The 25,631-nt window shown below is 41.0% G+C and overlaps 1 protein-coding gene and 1 long non-coding RNA gene across 5 annotated transcripts in view; both read right to left on the minus strand.

Moving 5' to 3' along the window:
- Positions 1-25,631, minus strand: part of PID1 (phosphotyrosine interaction domain containing 1) — a 205,965-nt gene that overhangs the window by 63,888 nt on the left and 116,446 nt on the right. The window lies entirely within an intron of this gene.
- LOC140696494 (uncharacterized) lies at positions 10,764-17,222 on the minus strand. 2 transcript variants are annotated; one of them, XR_012072922.1, is made up of 5 exons: positions 17,035-17,222; positions 14,751-14,829; positions 14,320-14,433; positions 14,075-14,213; positions 10,764-10,992 (listed from the first exon to the last, which is right to left on the minus strand). It is a non-coding gene; the product is annotated as an uncharacterized lncRNA (long non-coding RNA). The 2 variants fall into 2 exon arrangements; XR_012072923.1 differs by having other exon boundaries at positions 14,751-14,905.

Genomic DNA, 25,631 nt, shown 5'->3' on the forward strand with positions numbered 1-25,631 from the left:
ATATTAACAAGGACTCCACTCAGTTGTCCCACACCTGGAGGAGCGGCTCCACCTGCCTGTGTTTGCTGTGAGAATCTCATCCACTGGGAAGATGCCCGGATTCCCACCCGCAAGACAAGCTCAGTGCCCCGTGCCTTTGGAACACGGCAACACTCTTAGGTCGATGTTAAAGGCCCTCTGACAGAGTAACCAGATCCTTCGGTTTGATGTGCTCTGCGTCCTTGTTCCTTGTCCTCTGGCACGTGCCAGGGATGCCCGGCCACGGGGGTGGATGAGGACTCAGCTGGACTGGAGAGACTAGAGCCAGATTTGGGTGTGGGAGTGACCGCAGTGCACCCACTGCTGGGAAAGCCAAGCCACAAGGAACCAAACTCAGGAGCGGTCAGGACAAGGATGAGGGTCCCATCTAAAGGGAAAAGTCTGTGCTGGGGGAAGGCAAGATTGAGTAAGGTGGGTGGAGGCAGGAGAGGTGCTCTGAGAACATAGGAATTAGAGTATTATATATTTATTTGAAATCTGCCTTTTAAAAAAATTAAAAGGATGGAGAAAAGATATGGGGTTAAGGCAAAGGAATTCAAACTGGACCCCTTTTGCCTCCCAATACCCCAACTTAAGTTACAGAAAATGAATTCCTTTTCTTATCTTTTGTTTTTCTGCACAGATTGAATACTCCATGTCCACAAAGCAACAGAAATAATGTTCCAAAATGAGACAGAGAATTAAAAATTGTAATGGACTTATTTTAAATCCTTTTAAGCCTTTTAATAAGGGATATACTTATTAAGAAATGAAACAGATTTAAAACAGCCCATCCACGGGCAGCAGTGAGCCTAAAGTCCCGATTATATGATAAATTAAATGACACCAAAATAAGAAGGAACGTAATTTGAAATAACTTGGAAATCATCTTTCAAAAATTCTCACAACGTCAGAGACAAAATTCTAGTGAGCTTAAACAAGAAAAGAGAAAAGCCAGCCAGAGGCTTCAAAGATGAATGTCCTGCTCAAATTGCTATGATTGAGGGAGAAGATTAGAGCTTGAAGGTCCTAAAATCTTTCGAGCTGTAGGATAGGAAATTGTACGTTGCCCCAACCATTGGATGGCATGCGATAACTGATTCAAAAACGTCCACTAGCCGTGTTAAGAGCTTCACAACTATTGTTTCGATGCTAAAACTATTTCATCCTTTCAAAGCTCTCAGCCCACGCTGGTCCACATATACCTTCTGCAAAACAAAATTAAACAAAATCTCACCCTAGGCAGGTCGGAAAGAACAAAAAAGCTTTGAGTCAATTAGACATTCTTCCAATTTCTCTGCCAGCAAGAAAGGACTTCTGATGAGTAATTTTTCCGTTCGTATTAGGGTTCGCCACTGAAACTCCTAAACGTCTCTAGTGATATATTCAGCTGCATCAGTACACTTCGCATCTAGGAATGCTTCTCTTCAACAAAAGGAGTAAAGTGTTTCTAAAATGAGCTAGTTTATCTCTGAAAGCCTCACACCTGGAGGGGAGCCACGGGCCCCTAAAATCAGCTCAGAGACGCCGCTGCTGCACGTGAAACTCCCTTTCCCCAGCGTTGACTTATTCAGCCTGGTAACAGGAACAATGTTTCACTTTGTGGCCTTGAAAAATTCTCTCTCCATACCGAGGATCTCTACCACAGCAAAATCCAGTAATGTGTGCTGACATCTGACTTTCCACCAGAACCCAGGTGAGGGCTCTTTTAAGTAGGAAAATTTCCTAGCAGACTTCAAACATGGTTTAAGCTACAGACATCTGATGTAGTGTGCTTTGGCAGAACATTGCCACTGCACAGCATGGCATGCTGACGTGACAGCAATGGAATCACCTATCTGTATAGCTGAGCAAGTCACCCTACCTCCTCATCCGTAATATGAACGTACTGACAGATACCAAAGGTATCTTGTGGATCTAAAATTCTAGAATCTCAGAATGAATTAGGCAACATCCATTCTTGACTTGGTGGCAAAGAAAGAATAAAAGTATTTTGTTCAAAGCTAGAATAGATCTTAGATGGTACCTAGTCCAATGTCATAATTTTATGTGTGGGAGCTGGGAGAGGACCCGGAAATTGAAAGTAATTTTTGCTTTCACTCACCTAAGCCTTTAGCTACTGTGATGGTTAATTTTATGCATCAACTTGGCTGGACCACAGTACCCAAATATTTGGGTGTTGCTGGGAAGGCATTATTTTTTTAGGTGAAATTAACGTTTCCAGCAGCAGACTTGAATAAAGCAGATTACCCTCCACGACGGGATGGGCTTCATTCGATCAGGTGACAGTCTGAATAGGAAAAAGCTGACCTCCCTGATCAGGAAGGAATTCCGCCAGGAGATGGCCTTTGGACTTGAACTTGCAACATCACCACATCCTGGGTCTGCAGCCTGCCGGCCCACTCTGTATCTTTTAGACTTGCCAGCCACTACAATTATGTCTGCCAGTTTCTTCAAATAAGTTTCTCTCTCTTCTCCGGAGAACTCTAAGATAGTGACAAAACTGAATTTATAGCCCAGATCTTTTTTTTTTTTTTTTGTCTCATTCCTTAGCGGTGCTTCTGAGAGGTACAGCCATCTTTCCACTGCTCATTTTCTCCATAGCACCCCTGGACCACCGCAATAGTTATCTTTTCCAGTCTCCCTGCCTCCAGACCCGCTCCTCACTCTAACCTTGGTGTCCTCCCCTAATGCATAAATTACCTGATAAGCAACTGTCTGAAAGTTTTCAGTAGCTCCTTGACTTGGCCTGCAGATCCTTCACAGTCTGGGCCCTCTCTACTTTGACATCCTCTTCCGTTCTGCTAGATGTAACTTCGTGCCAAATGACCTCCCTCTGAGACCTTTTACTTGTCACATTGACTCTTCAACGTGACGGAGCTCATACTGTTGTATCTTCTGTGAATCCTTCCCTATGCTATTCCACGTCCTTCCTCTGAGTTCCTGAAACACATCTTTGTAATAGAAATTACCCCCTTGTTCTACAATTATTTCTATGGACTTGCCTTCTCTAATTGAAATGTGAAACCCCTGAAGTCAGGATCTGTGTCTTAAGAATCTCTTAAGAATCTGCACAATGTATTTTCCATAAATTTTTGTTGGAGCCATAAAAGTCAAGTCTCCTGCCTCTTAGTCAATTACAGACCTAATTTAACTTGAAAGGTAAAAGGTTGTTGTTTCTTTCCTTATTTGTCGTATGTTATTATTGAAAGGTTTAAAAAGTCAAGAGTTTAGATTTGCATTCATCTTAATTTTTTGGAAGAATAATAGAATATCTACAATTTAGAGCCAAGTGAGATTCCAGTTTCTTACTTCACGCTGCTCTTTTATGTGAAGAACTCAGTCAACCAAGACAAGCAGCTACACTCTTCACTCAGCTGTGAGAGGTCCTTAAGGTTAAAGGAGGGTCTATAAAACCAACCCCAAATTTGAGCATTTTCAAAAATGTACTGTAAGTTACCCATCTCCAAGGAGGATTCAAGAAGAGGAAATACACGGTATGAATTCTTCGAGTAGTATTGTTTCCTAATCTTTGTTTAAAAAATCTTTCACCCAAATCTTGTTCTTTCAATGCTGCCCTATTCAGTCAGGACTCAAAAGCCTGTCGGGGAACTATGGGAACCTCAGCTCCCAAAAATGACACACCAGACATGCCCCGCTTCATCTAGTAAGCCTGGAAAGGCTAGTTTCAATATTTTATTTTGTCAAGACCTTCAATTTAACAGTCCAAAACAGCATTTAGAAAAAGTTACTGCGTGGATTTCTGCTGGTTCCAAATCCAGAGGCAAGTCAACTGAGTTCAGCTTTTCATTGCTTCATGTGTTTCATTCTACCTTCCAACTGGCTTGCAAATGAAATTCCAAAAAATAAATCATTTTAGTCATTAGATATATTCAGTAGGGGGAATTCTGCATAGCTTAGAAATGAGCCACTGAGACGTTAGAGAAAAACCAGATCCTGAGACCTTACGCTTGAGTGTTGAACCCAATTTGACTTTGGGTACCCACTATCCTAATGGTATCACATCCTCCCTCCACCACCCTCAGCAGCATCTCACACATTTTGCTTTGCATTCCGCAACATCACACTCTCCTGGCTTTTCACCTGCCACCCTGGATGCATGTTCCCAGGTTCCTCTGTGAGGTTCTTCTCCTAATCTCTAAATATTGCCTGCAACTCTGTCATGCCTCCCCTAACCCTTACCAGACATGATCTCTTGTAATGCACATCTTAACACATCAAGCAGCTATCCCTTGGGACACAGCCTGAGCCCTCTTCTCTCATCTGGCTTTTCTCTTTGATGACCTCATAATCCCACATGGATTTACACACCATCTCTAATTGGATAGCGTGGCTATGTATATTTGGCTATGTCTCTATTCTGAGCCTTGGATCAATACAGTCAAGACTGATGTCTATTTTAGTGGCTCACATATCAAACTTGGTTGGTCCAAAAGATAACTCCTGTGTTGCTCGTCCACCAAAAAACCAACCAACCAACAAACAAACAAAAAAACACTTGTTCTTCTGGTCATCTTCTTATCAGTAAAGGAGTCATGTCGTACCACCGTTCTCCCATGCCCCAGTCCAAGGAGTCAACACGGAAATTTTCCTCTCCCTCAGGCCTCACCTCCAATCAAGTCTGCCCCTGCAGTACAGTTCAGATCTAACGTGCCTCTCTCTACTGCCACATCCCCAGTCAAAGCCAACATCATCGCTCCCCTGAGTTACTGCAAAAATCTCCAAACAGGTCTCTCAGGCAGCCCTGCCTTTCTCCATCCTTCCTTTCTCTACATCCAGTGTTGATGCCTCCTGTCTGCTCAGAGCTTTGTCATCATTTCCCACTACTCTACAATAGAGCGCCTTCTGCATCATCACCAAGGCTCTTTCAAGACCAGGACCAAAGAGCATCGTTACTTACTTAGCTCTGTCATCTCTCTCCACTTGCTCTCTCACTTCAGCCTCTCTGTGTCTCAGAGATGCCAAGATTCTTGCTACCTCAGGATCTTTGCCCGTTTTCTTGTCTTTGCCTGGACTCTTTCCGCCCTTTCTGCCACAAAGGCTTCACCACCTGCCACATTGTGCTCAGATTTCTCATCTTAGCTAACAGTACTTCTTCAGGAGACTTCCCCAACTCCCATGCTCACTTGAGATGCCCTGTTATAGGGGCTCATGGTATCCTGTATTTTCCTGTTAAGCATGTACTCATTGCAATCATAGTTATTGAGTGGGTAATAATCCACTGCCTTCCTGGCTCTCTCAATAGACCTGAAGTTCCATGAGGCTAGAACAACTTTCTTCACCCCTGTATCTTCCGTGACTAAAACAGAGCCTGGCATATAGTTAACACTAAAAAAAAAAAAAATTAATGAGAAAATTAATACATGAGAAGGAAATGAGATTTGGTCAATTTCTTTTTCTATTTCCTTCTGTGTTCACATCATCCATCTCTTTTCCCATCCATCCATCTACATTGTCCTCCCAATGTAGACACAGATTAACAAAAGAAAAAAAAAGTGGTGTTTCATCTGAAAAGTCTCCCCCACTCAGGATTGGTGGCACTACACAATATTTTAGTGTACTTCTCCGGGCTTAACGAAGGGTTCTTCATTTCTACTTATTCCCATGCATGTGTGTCAGGAGAATGCCGGGAGGATGTCATTAGTATTATAACAGAGAAGGAAAAAATCCTAGCTCGATCACTTACCAGCCCTGAGACCAACAGTGAGTCATTTAATAGCTCCCCATCCCAGTCTTTCTTCTAGGAAGGAGAAAGGCAATCCTACTGATCCCATATTTTGAGATGCTACGATGGCCAAGCTTTGTAACAGCAAAAGGAACACAAATGAGAAAGCAATCAAATGTGCCTACTTGAATAGGTATTCAAGTAGTGTTAACATGTTGTTTCTTAGCAGGAAAGTATTCAACATAAAAGGATTTAAAGTAAAATATATCCAGAAGGCAAAAATATGTTAATCCTACTAAGAAGGGTAGGATCTCTGCCAGTGAAATGTTGGGGTTTTTTTTGCACGTCAATAAAAACCTGAGATCTTGACCAGCGTAACGATGAAAAGAAATCTTGTCTAGCTCAGCAGCGGAAGAGTCTGGAACACACGTATTCAGCCAATTTTATGCAACTACGCTTACCTGCTCAAAATAATCCATCCGGGGCGGACTATTCCTCAAGTTGCTTTTTTTTTTAAATTGAAGTACAGTTGATGAAGAATGCTGTGTTAGTTCCTGGTGTGCAGCACTTTGATCCACTATATATATATAATTTTTTAAATTCTTTAACAACACAGGGAATATGGTTCCCCATGCTAAGTAGTAAGATCTTGGTATTTTCCTTTTTTATATATAGTAGTTAGGATCTGCAATCTCAGATTCCTAATTTATCCCTCCCCGACGTCCCCCACTAGTGACCATAAGTTTGTTGTCGGTGAGACTGTTTCCGTTTTGTAAATAAGTTCATTTAATAGATTCCACATAGAAATGATATCATATGATATTTGTCTTTCTGTGTCTGACTTACTTCGCTTAGTATGATAATCTCTAGGTCCATCCATGGTGCTGCAAACGAAATTATTTCATTCTTTTTATGGCTGAGTAGTATTCCATTGTGTGTGTGTGTGTGTGTGTGTGTGTGTGTGTATGTGTGCGTGTGTGTGTGTACACATACACCTCAACTTCTTTATCCAGTCGTCTGTCAATGAACATTCAGGTTGCTTCCATGTCTTGGCTGTTGTAAATAGTGCTGCTGTGAAAAGATACATGCACCCCATCGTTCACAGCAGCGCTACTCACAATAGTCAAGATGCTTTCTAACTTATTACACATAATTTGTTTTCTTTACCTGAACCACCTTTTGCACTCCACAGGGAATATTATTTTCAGAGTTTCAACTCCCAAGGAGCAATGCCTTTGGACAGGAAGCTTGGGGAGTTCACGTAGTCATTTTCTAAAGAAGTAAAACTACCACAAAAGGGTGTGCTGTGGCCATGGTGATGTTATTTGCATGGGACCTTCTATAACAAAGCTTTCACATGTATTACCTCATTTAATTCTCACTACCCTACAGAGTAAGTACTATTGTCTCTATTTTATAGTCCAGAAGCTATAGCTTAAAGAAATCAATGAATTTGTGTAAATCTCTACTGTTAACACCTGGCCAGATCAAGATCCCCACTGCAGTGGGTGCACTCCCTAATTGCACCATCCTTCTCTACGAGAGCACTGCATTACTTCGTCAGGACGATGCCTGAAGAGTTTAGCACCCTAACACAGTTAACATCCTAAAACAGTAGCAGTCAGTCGGTGAGAATAACTCAAATGCTTAACTTCGGGTGACTTATTGTTTTTTTAAAGCCACCACTGACGGGAAGCCACTCTTGCCCCCCAAAGGAATGGTGTCATTTCTCCTTTAACAAAATTCCTAGAGCAGCCACTTGGGGGCATGACGAGGTGGCAGAGGAGCAGCAAATACAAGGAAGTCAATGACCTTGAACTAATTGGGATCGAGAAGGAATAGAGAGCCACCTCTCTTCTCCCTTCACCTGTAAATCTCTGAGTACCACATGGGAGATGGGGTCTCAGCCAGTTATATTTGAATCTCACAGGAGCAAGTTTCCCTAGCTGACATCTGTGTTGAAATTAAAATATGTTACCCTCATGATCAGTAAAAGGGCTAAACATTCCACTAGGACTTCAGAGTTTTTCTACACATTCTAACTTCGAGAACCATGCAACTTAGGAATCACATCATCTGAGGTATAGCTTTTGCTCTGTCCCTTTTTTGTGATCAAGAGAGAGTCCCTTCACCACTTGGACCCTCAGTCTCCTCATTAGGAAAAGGAGCTGGATAAGGTCCTCCGAAACTTCGACATTCCCTCTACTTGGCCAGCATGATCCTAGGTTTCTAGAAGCTGGGTAATGAGTAGTCACAATTGAGAAATGGGAGTATTCACTCATTCTATGCTCCGTGGGGCTCTCTTCTCAAATTATATTCTGGGGAGAGAAGTGTGTGAGTGTGTATGTGTGTGACATCTGTTTGTTCATTCAGTAAACGCTTATTGAGTACCTGCAAGAAGCCAGACAGTGGTCAACGTGCTAAGGACAGAAAAGCAAGAAAGACGAACAAGGTCCTGTCCTAATGAGGCTTACAGCCTATAGAAGAGATACACAGTATAGAAATAAATTTAGTAGAAAACAGGCAGTGATTATGGCTGTAGAAAAACAAAGGAGTGTGAAAGGATAGAGAGTAATAAGAGACTTTGGTTTTTGACAGGTGGTCAGGGAAGGAGACAACAAAACGGTCTCATCAAGACGACACCTGAATGAAGTTAGAGAATGACCTGTGCAAAGAGCTGGACTGTCATTTCTAATAAAAATGCAGCTTTCATAAACATCTCTAATAGAATCACATTTGCTTTCCTTATAGTTTACAGTAGATTCTAACTGAAAGTTTCTATAGCTGAAAAGTTAGTGAAAACCTTTATATAATTTAAAACAGTCCAGGTGTCTTTTGCATAAAGTAGCAGAGAGATGGTTTCTACACAATTATTAATTAATTAGCTCAACAAAACTTATTATGTGCCTGCAACATTTAAATAAGTGTAGTCCATACAATATTAGGCTTAATGGCTTCAACAGTCATATCTAAGTGAGGCTCTACATGAAGAAAGTCCAATGGCAGTACATAGATAGTGAAAAAAGGTGCACAGTGAGACTAAATGGTTTTCCACTGGAATCCCAAGCAGGAAGTCACTCTTTCCTCTGAAAGGGATTTGCATCAACTCCTTTCCCCAAGGCCATCGTGCCTGGAGAATTCTGGTTGATCATTGGAGTGTGCGCTACCCTACAGTGAAGCCAAGACCCAGAGCAAAGACACTCAGATGAGAGAAAGCTCTAGACTGTTCCAGCATCACACAGCTAGCAGTGCTCACTGGTGAAGTGGGCAGCCGGCATGTGTAGAGGATATTGAAGGAAAGCGAGTCCACCATAGTCACTACTGGAAATGAGGCTTGAGGGCTTCCATACAGTATTTCAAGCAAGTTCATTAGCAAATATTATGAACTTTTAGCCAGCCTTCTGCCCTGAAGCAAGAAGTGAGACATCTCAGTGTGGATGCTGCAGAAGGGGAACAGAGCGAGGTGCTGAGAAGGCGATCGCTGGAACGGCTGGGAGCTGTTACCAGTTCCATAGCAGATGACTTTGAATCAGAAACGTACAGCATTATTAACTCCTGAGCCAGCAAACCCTCCAAGGCAGGGTTATATTTCAGTATTGGAGCTGGGTGAAATCCACCTTACTTTAAAAAAGGCTTTTTGAGATACAATTCATATAACATACAATTTACTCATTTAAAATGTACAGCTCAATGGTTCTTAGGTATTTAGAGTTGTGCAGTCATAACCACAACCTAATTTTAGAACATTTTCATCCCTCCAAAAAGAAACCCTGTACCTGTCATCAGTCACTCCCGCTGCCCACTGACCCTTGCCCAGCCCCAGGCAAACGCTAATCTACTATCTTTCTCTATAGATTTGTCCATTAGGACATTTCATATAAATGGAATTATATCATATATGGTCTTTTGTGACTGGCTTCTTTTACTTAGCATCATGTTTTCAAGGTTTATCTGTGTTATAATAGGTATCAGTGCTTCATTTCTTTCTATTGCCAAATAATTTTCCATTTTATGGATATACCACATTTAGTTTATCCACCATCACTTGGTGGATATTTGGGTTGTTTGCACTTTTCGGCTAATGTGAATAATGCTACTATGAATCTTTGTGTACAAGTTTTTGGGAGGCATACATTTTCATTTCTTTGGGGATTCTTTCTCTTGGATATTTTTCCTAAGAATGGAATTTCTGGGTGATAAAATAACTCTAGTTTAACTTTTTAAGGCACTGCCAGTGTGTTTTCCAAAGTGGCTGTACCATTTCCCATTCCCATCAGCTGTGAATAAGGGTTTCACTTTCCCCAAATCCTCACCAACACTTGTTATTATCTGTCTTTTTGATTCTAGCCATCCTAGTGCGGGCAATAGTTTTGATTTGCATTTCCCTTTTGTTAAAAGACTTTGAGTGTCTTGTATTTCATGTGCATATTGATAACTTGTACTTTTTCCTTGGGAGAAATGTCTATGTAAATAATCTGCCCATTTTTAAAATTGGGTATTTGTCCTTTTTTATCAGAGTAGTAAGATTTCTTTATATACTCTGGGTACAAACCTCTTATCAGCTTTATGATTTGCAAGTATTTTCGTCAAGATGCTAATGGACAAAGTAGACCAATGACCAAGGTAATGAACTCCCCTTAGGGAATGCTGCCTTGGCAGGTCGGATTTCTGTCAGGCTCTGCCACATGTTTAATAAAACACAAGACGACGTGAGGATCACATGAGAGACTTTCTGTGTACGTGTTTGCTCAACTAAAACCTGGGGCAAAGGAAATAAAACGAAATGTTTACTCTTCAGGCATCATGCTGAGTTAATTTTCTTATTTTCTTTTTGACCTAGTGAGGAGTTTCAAAAGAGAAGCCAGGAGTTTAGTTTTCATTGGTGGCTGCGGCAGATGGATATTAGGCAGTCTATTTTCCTATCATAGCCTCCCCATCTGCCTTGGGAGGGCTCCATTTCACTGCCATGGTGTTGCTTTTGACCTTTCCCATGCAACCTGAATTTTACTTATTTTGGGTAAATTTTTAAAAATTATAACAAAAGAAGGAGAAGCAAAAATTGACAAGAGATTCTCTTAATACTGTAAACAGTTAAAAGCAAGAAAGAACTGAAGTTATATCTGTGGCAGTCAATTCTTACAGCATCACCTTTAAGTCTCCATAATCACATGTTAAAGTCCTTTTCTCATACTTCATATTTGCCTTTAGTCTGTTCGACAGGCCTTGAAAATGAGATTCATGACTATGTCTCACATCTGTGGACAAATTTCTCACTGACATTTGACCTGCTGTTTGGGGAAGAAAAAAAGAAGAAAAGAAAATTAAAAGAAAAATCAAAATTCAGGCTAAGCTGCATTTAATTTATTTTTTAAATGAGATGATGAAATTAGATGTCTTCTGTTTAGAGATTACACTGTGCTAATTCATAACTGGGTCTAGGGGGAAGGAACAGCCCCTGAAACAAAATACTTTTCCACTACCTGTCGACTAAAGATATAGACAATGGAATACTACTCAGCCACAAAAAAGAATGAAATTTTGCCATCTAGGGCATCATGCATGGACTTGGAGGGCATCATGCTAAGTGAAATAAGTCAGACAGAGAAAGACAAATACTGTATGCTATCACTTATATGTGGAATCTAAAAAAAAATACAACGAACTAGTGAATATAACAAAAAAAAGCAGACTCACAGATATACAGAACAAATTAGTTGTTACAAGTAGGGAGAGGGAAGGGGGTGGGGCAACAGAGGGGTAAGGGGATTAAGGGGTACAAGCTCTTAGGTATAAAATAAGCATCAAGGATATATTGTACAATACATGGGAATATAGACAATATTTTATAATAACTATAAATGGAGTATAATCTTTAAAAATTTTGAATCACTATATTGTATGCCTGTATTATAATATTATACATCAACTATACTCCAATTTAAAAAGAAAGATTCCTGAGTTGGGAAAAGAATCTCTTTGTGTATCTCTTATTCCGAACAATATTTCTAAAATTGCCCCTAATGAGACTTCTTCATTTTGCCTTAGGGGCCAATTTCACAATTGGGCTTGGAGTTAAAGGTCTATACGTGTGAGCGTGTGTCTGTTGGGATGCAAGGGTGAAGAAAATATTACCACTATTTACTACTATCCAGTTTCTCTTTCTGGTGTTTGGAACAATCACACTTCCCTGTCTCTCTGATCTGAGGTTAGCTTCAGCTCTGAGACTTGTTCTGGCCAATAAAATTGAGCAAAAGTGATGTGTGTGTCTTTTTTTCTTTTTTGTTTTTTTCTTGGCTGAAGCGTTGAAGAAACCATGTGTGGTTCTCCACGCTCTACTGCCACTACTTAGATCCATGAAATTCCACACACAGGAGCCTCCAGCAGCTGGGGCCTCAGAGCAAAGCCAGCATGAACCAGAACCCTCCACCAGTGGGTATGTGCTATAAGCAAGAACTAAACCTGCATTGTTTCGGTTACTGACACTTGGGGAATGTTTGTTATCACAGCCTAACAGTCCATCCTGACTAACACAGGCAGCAAAAAAGAGCTGCCTTCCTTTTTGGTCCAGTTCTTCCTCCACATACTTAAAAAATGTCTAACAATTATGGAGAAAATAACTGACAATACAAATCAAACTTGATCTGACTGGGTGGCAGAACCTGTCTCTTGGAACATGAAGAAAACCCCCCAAAAAACTGCCTAGAATACAGGCCCTACTATCCTGAAGGGCATAAGCACTCCCCCCTTTCCTTCTCCCCCCATGCCCTAAAGACATAGCTTGGTGCTTCGTATCCATGCAAGCAAAAGTTGAGAATAGACAGTTTTGCTGAAAATCATCCCATACCTTAAATATTTAAATATGGGACATCGAGCATTGACCATACTTGGTGGGCACATGCCAAACTCATTGCCCTCTGTGTGCTGTGTGCCTGGAGGAGGCTGCTCTTCACACAGGCAGCAAGTGGACCATTGAAGGCTTTCTCTGTCAAAGTATGTTGAGCATATTGAGCAAAATTTGAGCCTTCTGTCTCTCAGCAACAAAACTCCTGCTAGGTTCTGAGACTAGGTTATGGACGGCACATTCTTTGGGTGATATTTAGGAAGCAAGGGAGGACAATCCAACTCTAATATGTTTACCAGATCGATTTTCTGCACAGTTACAAAGCCTAATTGCTCCTTGCAGCCATCCCACAAAGATCTTAAAATGTGACTACATCACGAGTTTGAAAGATTCTCCAAAAAAAGCCACACCACCAGCCAGATGCAACAGCAAATCCCCCTCAAAACACACACACACACAAATAAAACACAAAAAAAAGTTTTCATAAAAATATGCTCCTGCTCAAAGTTCCTATGAAATAATGATGATGCAGCCCCATAGGAGGTAGGATTTTGGAGAGAAAATTAAAAGAGAAATGCACTTGAAGCCAAAGCACTGAGTTTCTCCCATTGTGCTACATGAAAATGATGGGTCTTCAGGCAATTGAACAAGTTTAAATTACAACTTGGAAAGTAATAAGCTTTGGCTCCTGAGATGCGTAACCAACTGGGAATGGTCTGGCAGAAGAAACTCTGTATCCACATTTCTCAGCTGAATCCCAGACTCACATGCAACACTGAGCATTTAGGAGCTCATATGTGAATTTATGAATCTTCAAGCAGGATTTAGGAACCAGAAATCACAAAAATGACTGCCTGAGATACAAATAAGCTTTCACCCATGGTGTAAAATACCGATAAAGAGGTCTTGATGGGTACTTTGATTTTAAGACAAGATTCAGAAAAGAGCACATACAAATACAAACACCAGCGTGTTCAGAAATGCTATTCAGTTTCTATCTTGCCACATTTGGTGAAGGTGAATTTCTCCACATAGTCCCCAAAAGATGCCCACAAACCAAGTGTCCCTCATATTGGCAATTGTCATATGGTATTTTTCTTTCTCTTTTTGGCTTATTTCACTTCGTATGATGATCTCCAGGTCCGTCCATGTTGCTGCAAATGGCAATATTTTATTCTTTTTTATGGCTGAGTAGTATTCCATGGTATAAATATACCATAGCTTCTTCATCCAGTCATCTGTTGATGGACATTTGGGTTGTTTCCATGTCTTGGCTATTGTAAATAGTGCTGCTGTGAACACTGGGGTGCATGTATCTTTTTGAATTAAGGTTCCCTCTGGATATATGCCCAGGAGTGGGATTGCTGGATCACAGGGTAAGTTTATTTTCATGTTTCTAAAGGAATCACCATACTGTTTTCCATAATGGCTGCACCAAACCACATTCCCACTTCACTGCTGTATTAGTCAGAGCAGGCTAACAACTGCTTTAACCAACATTTTAGAGGCTTAACAAAATAAAGGTTTACTTTTTGCTCCAGCAACTCTCCAGGGCTGAGCTTCCTGGCCAGACAGATTTCCTCCAAGCAGCAGGTGGAGAATCAAGCCTGTGGCTCCACTCTCCTCTTGGAACCTGGACCCTCTCCATCTGGACGGCAGGAAGAGAAGCTGGAGAATGTGAGACCATCTTCACACTCAGTGGGCTAGGCTTGGACAAGGGGTATATCTCCTCCCACCCTTCAGTGGTCAGGACTCAGTCATACAGGATACCTACCTGCCAAGGAGACTGGGAAATGTAATCTAGCTGTGTGTCCGGGAGGGGAAGGAAAGGATTTGGTGACTCCTTTGCTCCCATGCTTGCTAACACACAACCTCTCTGTTTTCTGTTCTATAAAATGGGCAAGAAATTGTACCTACTTATTAGTATTCTACCTCCTTGTTCCCCCAGGTTCCCAAACCCAACCAGACTCAAAACTGACTTGAATTTTAGAAAACTTATGAATGAGCAAGATGGCCACCTTATTTCTACTGGGGGCTAGAACTTACCAGTCACCAGCTAGGATACCTTATTATGGACTAAATATTTGTGCTTCCCACAAAATTTATATGTTGAAATCTAGTCCCCAAAGTGATGGTATGCAGAGGTGGGGCCTTTGGGAGGTAATTAGGTCATGAGGTTGGAGCCCTCATGAATAGGACCAGTACCTTTACAAGAGGAGTCCAGGGAGCTAGCTGACTCTTCCCACCAAGTGGAGACTCAAGACTCAAGCAAGATGGCAGCTGTCTGCAACCAGGAAGAGAGCTCTCATCAGACACCAGATCAACAGGCACCCTGATCTGAGATTTCTCGGCCTCCAGAACTGTAAGAAATACATTTCTACTGTGGATAACCCACTCAGTTCATGGTACTTTGCAATGGTAGTGCAAGCTAATTAAGATAACCCCTTTCTTGAGTCAAGGTGTCTAAAATGCAAAATAAGCCATCAGAAGGGAACATTCTGAGCAGGGATAAATGAAAAGGACATGGACCGGTCTGAAGGTGTGTTTTTTCCTAACCCGGGCATTTGTCACCCTGGTGCTAGGGGTATTTGGGGCCGGAATATTCTTTGTTATGAGGCTGCCACACACAGCGGAGGGTGTCTGGCAACATCTGTCCCCTCTACTCACTCGATGCCATTAATCTTCGCCAGGTGTGAGGACCAAAAATGACTCCAGACATTTCAAAACGTTCCCTGGGAAACACATCAGCACCCCTTACTTTTGAGAACCACTGTTCTAGATCAAGAGAAAAGTTTAATGAGCAAACACAGCCCCCCATGTGACTGGAAAACTCCTATAGGCCAGTGCCTGTCTCTGTCTGTCTTTCTCTCTCTATCTCTCAGACAGTCTGAGAACACACTGCCACGTACGTCCTCTTTGGCTCCCCTTTGTCTGGCTCGACGCAGCTCTTCTTCCTCAAAGGACACATGCCTCCTTCAGATGTGTGGGGGCCATCCATGAGACCACGTCTCTCCTACACAGTGCGAGCTGTCAGGGGCCCTGCCTGTGTCTCCCATTCCCCTAGGACATCAGCGTTCCACATTTTGTTCCAGAGTAAATTACTAAGCAGGCTTCCAAGCACAGGTAAGTTGATTGGAACTTTTACACCAGAGTCCCGCCAAATGTTAATCACTTATTCTCAAAGGCTAAAGGTATTTCCAAGGAGGCAGTAAAGAGACTCAACATGGGCGGGCATGCGTTCCAAGCATAATCCAGTTTAGAGAAACGCATTCCCTTACATTTCCTCTAAAAACTCAAAATAGAAAAATATTTTAAAATCTTGGTCCAAATAGAGATACTACATTTTCTCCCTTCAACTAGCTGTTGAATCTCAGCACATAAAGACTCTCTGATGTTGGTGTAACTGTACAAAGTTCCAAGTGTTTCAAGTTGAAATGTACAAAGGGACTTATTTATTACTTTCATGGCTCAAAGGAGAATCTCTGATAAGAAAGAAAAAATGTTCAAAGTCAAAGAATGCTTTTATTTGACTAGAGCAAGCTTACTCTAGGATGACAATGCTTGGAAACCCCAAGCTACTTAATGAATATTACACCAACAATGCACTCAAGGACTGTGAGCTTTCCTTTATTTCCTTTTTTTAAGATTTAAAGTTTTGAACTAGAAACTAAAAAGAATAATAATAAAAATCACTACCACGCATTGAGTGTCTATCATTCCCCCGACCACTTACGTTCATTATCTCTAATGCTTACAAACACCCTGTAGATATATATTTATACCATATTTTTAAAAGATGAACAAAGTGAAGCTTAGAGAAGGCAAGTGATTTGCCCAGGAATGAACAGCGTGGTAAATACAGAACTGAGACTTGAAGACAAGTGCCCTTGACTGCAAAGCCTTCCATGTTTGCACTATTTCCACCAAGCCAAGTGGCACTACAGCAAGTGGATTTGTTGAAAATTCCATATTGGCCATCACAGGCCCGTCTACACACCAAAATCTAAACGCCACCATGGTAATAGATACTTTAATTCCATCTCCTAGCCCAGCAGTTCTCCTCAGCCAGATAACATGCTGGGTTCTTCATAAGAAGATTAAATCGAATCTCAGCTATTTAGAAAGTGTTTTTTCATTACTACCTTGGAAGAGTAGTTTACGCAAACGGTATTACTAAGAAGCGCATTGCTAACAACAATCCGATTTGTCTGTATCCCTCAAGTTAGTCATGGTGTCTTCCTAAGAGGATGAGCGAGGGAAGGAAGGAGAATGCTTCTCTCTCTCACTTCCCTCCACCTCGCCCTGCCTTTCCCTCCACCACCACCGTGCAGTGCAGGGACGGGATGGCATGAGCTAATGAGGGAGGTGGCTCCTCGGAAGAGCAGCACCCAAGGCTGGGCTGTGCTGCTCACACTAATTACAATGAAAATCCGTCCTGCTGCCCAGCGGGCTCAGGTAACCATGGCAACCCACTAGCAACATCACTCACACAAATCGCAGCAGAGAAGCGGCGACTGGCTCCACCCGGAAACTGAAGCCGTCACACAAAGAAGGGAATATTTCTCAAGGACACTTTGCTCTTAAGTAGTGGTCGGCGACCCTGCAACTGTTCAGCTTTAGCACCGAAATAAATGTCAGCTCCCCTTTCCCGACTGGTGTTAAAAGTCGTTACACAAAATGCACGTGAACCTTAGTTATGGCTGAACTGTGAACTGAAGCTCTGAAGAACCGTGTCACGAGGGCAGGATAAGGAGTCGCCTCAATAGCTTTAGAGCCCTCAGCCCAACAGGAAGGCTGCTGACCCACGTGTGCGCCCGGGTGCCCAGGGCGGCGGAACTCACCGCCTGGGAGAGAAGCCATGGAGCCACACAGAAGGCCTGTGTGATGCTGAGGCCAGAAAAGTCAACCTTTTGGAAAGTTCTTGTTTCCTTCTTAAAAAAAAAAAAATATATGTATATATACACACACACGCATATATATGGAAATCTTTAAAAATATCTTAAAGAAAAAAATACACATATATGTGTATGTGTGTGTGTGTGTGTGTGTGTGTGTATATAAAAAGAGTAAAGACTATCCATTCACACACAAAATGACCAAGTAGCCAAATTTTAAGAGTGATTTATTTCCTATCAGACTATAGCTCAGGCAAAATGTCCATTTTCCCAAAAGGAACTACAAATACTCTGCCAGACACGAATTCCACTAATTAATCCTATTCAGCAATTAAAAACCAGGGTCTCAGGAGTCAGCACAGTTCTGGGGGGAAAAGAATATCCCAAAGCTCAATCGAGCAAAATTCAGCTCTTAAAGGAGCTTGACATTTTCTGAAAGAGGAAACAAGACTCAGCCTAGGTCAAAAGGAATACAAAATATTTACCCAACTCAGAATCAATCACTGTCAAGCAGTTTCAGTGAGAGAGTGGGGAGAAGGCAGGTTATGATCCAGGAACACCATCTCTAGGTCTGGGAGCAAGCCCTCTTTGGGGGATGTTAAGCAATCTTAGAAAAAGAAAACAATATAGACACTGACATCTGTATTGTTCTTGGAACCAGCCCTTGAGTGTTCACTTCTGTGCTTCCCAGGAATCCAGATGGTGCCGGTTCTTCATTTCCTTAGTAGCACTTAGTAGGACCATCTCCTTTTAGAGGTGAACACACTGCTCACTTCTGGGAGAAGGAAGGCTTAAAAGTGGCTGTAAGAATGGAAGTATGCACTTAGCTCAGAGAGTAAGAGATTAGAAGATGAATAAGCCCTTTCCCATTTTTTAGGTCACATCTCCCAGTGGCCTTCTAAGGACCACAACCCCCTACTTCCAGCGACATTAGGAAAAGGAGCCCCCTTCACACGCTGGCCCCTCTGTGCTCCTGTGACAAGCAGTCACCATCCCAGAGAAATCAAGTGAACAGTCAAAGATAAAACTGGCTTTCAAACCTGCAAGTCAGAATAAATAAACAAACACAAGAAATCCAGTCTGGGGCTGTCATTACCACTGTATGCTTTTCTGGACTTGAAACTTATCACAAATTCTCAGGTTTACTATTGGCATATATTGCTAAAACTTTGTAACAAAATGCTACAAATTCTTAGTTTCTCTCTAATACATACCATTTTGAATTTCATATGAATGAAGTTTTAGATTCAGGTTACAAATTAATCCAAGCTCATTATGTAATTAAATGTTTGATTGGGAGCAAGAATTAGCATATTACACAGAGGCATGTAATTTTATGAGACAAACTAGTTAATTTCAATAAAGAAGTCACCATGGGAACAAATTATCTGATCCATCCAACTCAAAATACAATGAAAAAAATAATTTTTTCAGGTTATCTAACAATGTAGTTATTAAAGAGATATATCAGAATGTATGCACTATACTATAGAAAGTTTCTTAATTACTTGGGCAGAAGATGTGAAGATTTTAAATGTGCACTTATAAAGAGTAAAGCTCAAAGCTGAAATTCGGAAAAAAAATGTTGTTGTTGCAGAAAACACTATGTGCTTTAATTTCTTTTAAAAAAAAAACCTGGTGATATTTGGAAATGGTGCATTTAATATATTTTTTCTCTTCCTGATTATCTTGGTAGAAGGGAACTGGCTGGTCATATTCAGCTGGAGATGGATTTGTTTTAACTGCGGTATACAATCTCTATTCATCAATCTGAGGTCTTCAAGTACAATTTAGTTTGCTACTTTGGGAGCTGGATGGCTTACCATTGCTCACAGCTGTTTCTAATTACACCTTGACCCAATAATAACTAAATACCGTTTAACATTCTGGCAGTAACTACTTAAGAAGACGCGCAGATCAATAATTGAAAGTAACACTTCCAGCATAAACCTGCATCAATCAGAACCTGTAGAAAACACAAACAGAATTCAGTAGGTGGCACTATTCCCCCAGTCAGCACTCGTCATCAAACGTGACTTGCGTGCCCTCTATATGGGAGTTATTTTGATTCCCTTCTTCCATGGGGTTCTGTGACCTAAATCAGCATCAACATGCTAACCTCAAGTATATTGCCCGTCTTCTTCTCTTTGAGATGCTCAGTCCAGATAAAAAAACATTGTGCAGACAGCAGGTGTAAGACAGAAACAGCCTGGTTTCATCTCAAGTCCTTAGATAATTAGATCACGTTAGTGTTACTTGGGAGTAAATTAATTCATACACTCACTAAAGACAGCCCAAGTGATGACTTTTTCCACTGACACTATTCAATGAGCTAACTTAAAATATTTAAACTAGCCAATGAGCAGGTTTCTCATCTTCAGCACTATTGACATGTGGGTTGGACAATTTTTCACTGGTGAGGATGTAGGGGAAAGATGCCCTGTGTATTCTGGAATGCTTAGCAGCATTCCTGGCCTTTACCCACTACATACCAGTAGCACCTCCCTAGTTGTGACAAAAATGTCTCCAGATATTGTCAAATGTTCCTGGGGACAAAACCATCCCATTTGAAAGCCATCACTCAGTGAGGGTTCTTCCTTTATACCAAAGACAGATCTCCGGCTTCATGGCCAAGAGCTGAGCTATTTCACTAGCACACTTTCAATAACAATGTTTATTCTCCTTTTTTATCTCATCCCAAAGGTTGATGTGTACACATTGTTGAATATTTTGAAGCTAGTAAAAGCACACAGAGGAAAACTAAAAGCCACCAGTAACTGTTCCGTACTACGATAATGACAGTGACAGCTGTTAAGTATGTCACCTTAATGTTTCTGTGTGAAGATGCACATAGATCATGTGCAATAATTACTTGGTTTGTTAAAATCCCAGGAGCATGTAGCAGTATCATTTTGTAAACAAAGCATTTTATCTTTAAATATGTATTCTGTCATGAAATACTCAATTAAGCACAATTTTCCATGGCTATAGAGTATTCTTTCCAAGAGATATGTGATCATTTTTTTAACCAAGCTCTTGTACTGGCCTTTTTTTCTGATGCAAAGATTAATGTAAATTACTTTTACTGTTGGGATAAATCTCCACAAATAGAAATATTTAGTACTCACCTATTTTAGTTCTACCTTTACACAAAGAGAACAAAAGAGGGAAATGAAGATACAAAGAAGGGAAAGGAAGAGGAGGGAATAAAGAATGTAAAGAATGGAAGGGAGGGAGAAAGGGAGAGAGAGAAAGAGATTGAGAAGGGAAAATACAGACGGTAGGTGAAGAAGTACAAGACAGTAAAGAAGGAAAGATGGAGGAAGAAGGGGTATGGGAAGGGGGGGCAGTTTCAGCAGAAGATGATTTAGAAATGAATTTGCTGTATATCCAGAGGGAACTCTAATTCAAAAACACACACGCACCCCAGTGTTCACAGCAGCACTGTATACAACAGCCAAGACATGGAAGCAACCTAAATGCCCATCAACAGATGACTGGATAAATATTATATATATATATAGTGGAATACTATTCAGCCATAAAAAAGAATATAATAATACCATTTGCAGCAACATGGATGGACCTGGAGATTGTCATTTTAAGTGAAGCTGGAAAAAGAAAGAAAAATACCATATGATATCAATCTAAAAAAAGAAAGAAAAAAGAGGACACTAATGAACTCATCTACCAAAGAAACAGATTTGCAGACATAGTAAACAATTTTATGATTACTGGGGAAAGGGGGTGAGAAGAAATAAATTTGGGAGTTTGAGATTTGCAAATGTTAACCACTATATAGAAAAATAGATAAAAAGCAAATTTCTTCTGTATAGCACAGGGAACTATATTCAACAGCTTGTAATGACCTTTAATGAAAAAGAATATGAAAATGAATATATGTATATATATGCATGACTGGGACATTGTGCTGTACACCAGAAATTGATACTTTGTAACCAACTATACTTCAATAAAAATAAATTAATTAATTAAAAAAAGAAAAAGAAGTGAATTTGCTGGCATCCTTCCCACTGTTCTTTCCTTTCAGCCTGTGTTTGGTTCCTGGGGTTTGTCCTCCTACAAAGACAGCCCTGCTCTCGCCCACCATTCAGACAGCACATCTTTTGAATTGTTCTTCCTCATCCACAGCCTACACTGTGTGAAATGGCTATGTACAATAAATGTGAGAAATGTACAATAAATGTGAGAAACCTTGAAAACACGATGCCGAGTGAAAGAAGCCAGACACAAAAGGCCACATAATGTACGATTCCATTTATATGAAATAAGCAGAAAACGCAAATTGCTCGAGACAGAAGGTAGAGGAGTGGTTGCCAGGGGCTGAGGCGTAGGGAATGGAGAGTGACTGCTTAATCGGTGGGAACTCAGACATCTTTTTGGGATATGAAGATGTTCTGGAACTCGACAGTAGTGATGGCTGACAACACTCTTAACAGACTAAACACCACCGAATGACACACCTTTAAATGGTTAAAATGGTAAAGTGGATAATTTGTGTTTAAAACAAAAGTCATGAATGAAACAGCTAATAAAAGAATCTTTTTAAAAAGCGTTCGAGTTAAGTTGAGGGGACTTAGAAATGAATAAAAACAAAAGCGAGAAAAGTAATCGCCATTTTACGGCACACCTGCTACCTGTCACTATCCTATTCGGACTTCACAGCACCCTTGCCAGGTGAGTATTAGCCCCGTTTGACAGATGCTGTGAGAGAGACTAAGAAGATTAAGTTACTTAAGGATAGGCAACTACTGAGAGGTGGAATCAGAATTTGCTTCTGACTTCAAATCTCTGTGACCACGGAACAAGACCAGGTTAACTAGGTGGATAAACCCTTGACTCTGGCTTCACACAGGCATTAATCTAGTGAATTAACTAGATACAAATCACCCACATAGTCATTTAGGAAAGGAGAGAAGTCCCTACCTTGTCTGCCTCATTGAAATTTCGCATCTCAAAGGTGGTACCATTTCTCAGCAGGAAAAGAAACAGGATGAAAACACAGAACATGTAATTCTAACTCCTTTTTCCACAACCATCTCATGAGCACAGTAAAGCCTTCATCTTCCATTTCTGCCAAATGAGACATAATCAACCAAATTAGCTACATCACTGAGGCCAGGAGGGAATGTCATGGAAAAATTAGAAAGTTTTATGTATATACGACTGACTTCAGAAATCACATTTTCTTTTTTCCCCAGTCTTAAACTGAGATATCACTGACATATAACATTGTGTAAATTTAAGGTGCGCCGTGTGGTGATCTGATACAGGTATGGATTGTGAAATGTTCACCACAGGAAGCTCAGTTAACACATCCTTCGTCTCACTTCTACCATGTTATGGTGAGAACATTTAACATCTATTCGTACAACAACTTTCAAGTATAAATACAGGTTTCTTAACTATAGTCACCGTGCTGTATATTATATCCCTGGAGCTTACTAGTCTTATAGCTGGAAGTTTGGACCCTTTGGCCAACATCTCCCCATTCCTTCTACCCTCCAGCCCCTGGTATAAACATCAGTCTACTCTTTGTTTCTGAGTTCCATGTTTTTAGACTCCGTATATAAGTGAGATCGCTTGTCTTCCTCTGTCTGATTTATGTCACTTAGCATAAGGCTCTCAGGGTTCATTCAGGTTATCACAAAGGGAGAGAACTTCTTTCTTTTTGTAGCTGAATAATATTCCATTGGATATATACACCACATTTTATTTATTCACCTGTCAACAGACACCAAAACTGCTTCCATGTCTCAGCTATTGTGAACAGCGCTGCAATGAATGTGGGAGTGTAGATATCTCCTCAAGGTAATGAAGAAATCATATTTTTTCATGATGTTTATAGCCAAACAGCAAACAGACAGGAATGGCTGATAAATCAACGCACCTCATATACAGAACTTTCATGAACATTTCACGAACATTTCAGCAGCTCATAAAGAGTCAGCAGCTTAGTCAATTGCCTATGTTTTGTCTCTGTTACACAGAAAAAGAAATCTAGCTGATGCTTCCGGCAGGGACTAACTAGTCTCACATACACCAATATCAACTTCTTATGATCTGGACGGGCTCTCCAATGTGGTTCCTGTTAGGCTCGGTCAATCACAAAATACACGGCACCTTCCTCCAACCCTGATGGAGAGGATGAAAGCTCCACTTTCAGAAAAACCAGTCCATCACAGCTTCAGAGTGTGAGCTCTCTGGTCTGCAAATTTATGCCCAAACAGACTATCTCATGAAGAGGCAGCATCCTCCTTTTCAAAGGAACACTGAACAGTGAGGGAGTCAGGGGAGTGGTGGAGGGAATGAAAGCATCGCACTGAATCAAGAAGGCACCTCAGTCGCAAAGTTGCAGTTGTTTTCATACACACACACACACACATATTTTTTAACTTTAAAATGTTGCAAAAAAAAAGAAGGAAGCTCAGAGCAGCGAAGGAGATCTGAAGCTAAGAATGGACATGTTTTAAAGCCAGAAAAGAGTAAACACGTGAAATGCAGAACTCAGATTGACAGTGAACAAGTTCAGTTTACGCTTGCTGATTAATTAATGGAATGAGGTCTGGAGAGGTGGCCAGCAGATGTGGGAGCAGTTTCTCAGACGGCTCCCAATAATGCTCACTTCCTAGAATTCGTGCCCTTGTGTGGTCCTCTCCCCTTGAGTGTGGACTGGATCTTCTTGTGATTGGCTTTGAAGATGCCACTTCCAAGCTTTAGTCACAAAAGACTCTGCCTTCTGTCTCCCTTTGCCCCCTGCTCTCTCCCTGGCTATTCTGACTGGAAGCCAGCCGCCATGCTGCAGCACTGCCCTGTGAGGAGGTCCTGTGAGGAGGGGCAGGGAAATAAGGAGGCTTCTGTCCAAGGCTCTGGGTCCAGCCACCTGTAAGGAACCGAATCCTGTGGACAACCACCTGAGTGAGCTTGGAAATGGGGCCTGACAGTGCAGCCCCACCAGCAGCTTGGATCATGGCAGCCACAGGAGAGGCCCTGAGGCAGAGGCAGCCAGCCACCCTGCACCCGATTCCTGAACCTCCAAAGCCATGCGATAATAAAGGTTTGTTGCTGTACACCACTAATTTGGGGGTATTTTTACGTAGCACTGGAAAACCAGTATAACAGAGTTTTCTGATATTTCCCTGGTTAATAAAGAGAATCATTTCACAAATTTAATACTCCTCCCTCTTGGATTTGGCCAGATGGTAAGGCCCCAAACACATTTCCTCCATATGAAAACAGCTTAGTCTGCCTCTGTATGAGAATTAAGGATTATAGACCATTTACCCTCCACTAAAAACGCAATTAAAAATTGGCACTTTCTCTTTGATTTAAATCTAGTGGCTGATTATCCTGAACTTCAGGGACCTAAATAGACTGGGAAAATTGTTAGTCCTATTTGACCCCTGAGAAAACTCAGACAAATATTCCCTCAAAATTCTCAGCTCCACCGAAACCTAAAATGATACACTGAAGTAATGCAGTGATGGAAAACATTTAAGTAGAAGTTTCATACATCCTCTTCCAGAACTTATCAAGCATCTTTATGGTAAACATGTTTTTCTTAGAGAAATGAGCCATAAACTGAAGTCTATGCAGGGGAAAAAATCCAATTCCCTTAAGACAAATGGTTATTTCCTGTCATTAAACTTTGCTCATAATAGTGAAGAAAAAATTGAAAAGGGAAAATGAGGGACCTTTTTTTTCATATTTAAGAGCTTTAATAAATTAAGTTCACGATCCTTTTTCTTTAATCACAAACCTTTGCATATGTCATCAATTTCAAGTAAAATAAACTGCACAAGGCAGTGCCCTTTCCTGATGCTTCACAAGGAGTCACTCTGTTTAATAGATTTGGGAAGTCCCAGGGACAAAAGAGTAGAGGGGAATGAAATGATTTCTGTCAAACGCGCCATGCATATCTGTATGGGTAAATAGCTTAATTGTGACATATGGACTTTAATAAAAAGGATGGGGGGCCCTGAGAGTGGAAAATAAAGCATCATCATTTATCCTGTTATCATTCTTTACCATAAAACATACTTAAGTTAATTTCTAACAAGAAAGATGATATTTATCTCTCACCAGAGGACTGAATTTCAGATCAAGAGCACTAAATTCAGTCTGATGTTTCCAATTAGATGTTAATGGCTTAAATACAATATTTCCTGAA

Source organism: Vicugna pacos, chromosome 5, assembly GCF_048564905.1.
Source record: "Vicugna pacos chromosome 5, VicPac4, whole genome shotgun sequence".
Classification (NCBI taxonomy): Eukaryota; Metazoa; Chordata; class Mammalia; order Artiodactyla; family Camelidae; genus Vicugna; species Vicugna pacos.